This window comes from Adiantum capillus-veneris, chromosome 18 (assembly GCF_014529385.1).
Source record: "Adiantum capillus-veneris isolate H3 chromosome 18, ASM1452938v2, whole genome shotgun sequence".
In the NCBI taxonomy this organism is placed as follows: Eukaryota; Viridiplantae; Streptophyta; class Polypodiopsida; order Polypodiales; family Pteridaceae; genus Adiantum; species Adiantum capillus-veneris.
In genome coordinates this window covers 9,266,002-9,268,097 of record NC_140948.1, presented here as the reverse complement: position 1 = coordinate 9,268,097, position 2,096 = coordinate 9,266,002, and the positions used below count along the sequence as shown (strand labels likewise).

General features: G+C 43.4%; 1 pseudogene; it reads left to right on the top strand.

Annotated features, from left to right (window-relative positions):
* The first annotated feature begins 1,271 nt into the window (after window positions 1–1,271).
* LOC147435214 (uncharacterized) lies at window positions 1,272–1,789 on the top strand (annotated as a pseudogene).
* The last annotated feature ends 307 nt before the right edge of the window (window positions 1,790–2,096 follow it).

Below are 2,096 nucleotides of genomic sequence, written 5' to 3'. Positions count from 1 at the left end.
AGACTACCCTTGTTGCTTGTAATGCATCCTGCATGTGATTGCTCAATTTTGCAGGGGTCCAATGAGCATTAAGGTTAAGCTACAAGGGGGGGTTTGACCAAGGAAGCTAGGGGTGTGCTTGGGGGCTATACTCTCCCCCCCCCCCCCCCCCCCCCCCCACACACACACACAGACACACACTCATTGTGTATTGTGCAAAGTGCAAGAGCTCCCTCTCCTTCTCCAAGCAAGTAGAGAGGTTGAGAGCTTACACCAACACTCTTGGCTATGGAATGCAAATCCAATCAAGAGCCATGCTTCAATGCTTAACACTAGTCATGCAACTGGACACTAAAGTGTCCTGCAAACAGTTTCAAAGGCGTGATTTGTTTGGAAGGGAGTATTTATCAAGATTGACTGGAAAGCTAGCCTAGTTTGTCTCTCAAGACTTGAAAAAATGTCCCAATTTTTTTAAAAGATAAAACATTTCCTAACTAGCTTGTAATTAAAGCATTTTTGGGTGACTTTTTTATGCTTTCATGGCTTTGCCTATGGAGCCTTATAGGAGAGAGGGTTGGCAAAGGGGAGCCACCGGATGGGCTATGCTATCCAAAGGTTCAAATTGAACCCAGAAACAATCCGCAATACCCTTATCAACCCTGCAAAAAAGATTGGCTAGTGTTAGTGATCCGAAACGTTCTCTGGTCCTATTTTTTGTAGAAAAACAGAGCCAAGATAGCCATTGCAGAGAACCGTTCACAGAGCAGCATGGTGAGAAAAGGGGAAGCCTTGCTCTTGGCTGCACCTGCTCTAGGGTGTGGGCTGGCCTCCTTGCAATTTTGTGCTACTTTAGAGGGTCGCGAGTTGCTGTATGACCACAGAGTTTGGGCTTGCAGGGGCAAATAGAACCCACCTATTGATTGGCAAGAAAAGTGTTATGCAAGCTGAATATTTTCATTCAACGCATGCAAACAATTATTCAAATGTGTCTTTGAAGGTGACTCCACTATGTACATGCTATCATGGGAGTCCTTGTGAAGGCATCTTCTTCCGATTGCTCCTGAAAGGGTGGAAAGTTGTCAATGCATTGCAGATGTGGATGATGAGTTTACTTTGGCAGAGTTTTTGGCATCACAAAAGAGGGATGCTCTTGTATTATCGAATGTGGACATGCTACTTTCATTTGATGGGGTTGAAATTCCTTTTGAGGATTATTATATGAGCAATGTGATGGATGCTATGGATGATGCATTGAATTCCGATGTTGTGGATATACATGAGAATCTTTGCCTATGGATGTTTTGGGTGTGTCTCAAATTGCTCCTATTGCAAGCTTTCCTCTTGTTGGAGTGCCTAGTGTTCCCTCTCTAGTTGCTAAGAGAGGTCGACCTCCTAAGAAGAACATTGTGGTTCAAGACCGACCAAGGGCACTACATGCAAAAGCGTGCTTTTGTCGTCATGCGGATGCAACTAATGTGGATGCCTCATCACTTGGTACTAGCTTTCATGCCAAAGTAGCTGTTGGGATTTTTGATGATGAGGGTCTTGTAAGACATTGTGATGTTGGAGTTGTGGAGCTAAATGCAAGGAGGAAAAATGCTCATGCTAAGAGAAGTCATGCTCACAAGAAGGGACATAATTTTCTCAAGAAACGGCCCACCTCATGGAAACATGTCGTAAAAAAGGATAGACCTGTGGATGTTATGCAAGATGTTCATGATTCTGGAGATGAACATGCATCGGTGAGTGAGGAAGAAGAGTGTGAAGATGAGCTTTTGGAGGCAGAAGGCCCTGTCTTGAGGGATTCTGATGATGAGGGTGATTGGAAAAATGTAAGCTTTCCAGCTTGGAAGAGTGGTGATAAAATGCTTGTGGAGCCTGAAGGAACTTTCAAAAGATTACCACCGTTTGTAGATATTGTGGGTCCAGACTTGGGCAGGTTCCAAGAGAGCTTACAAAGATTTAACTTTTTTTGTCTCTATTCCCTCTTGATTTGGTAGACACTATTGTGGCTGAGACAAATAGATATGTCATGGAAAAACGTGAAAAGGTTTTGGAAAAGCATAAGTCAACATGAAAATGGAATGCATTAGATAGACATTCATTCTTGCAGTTTT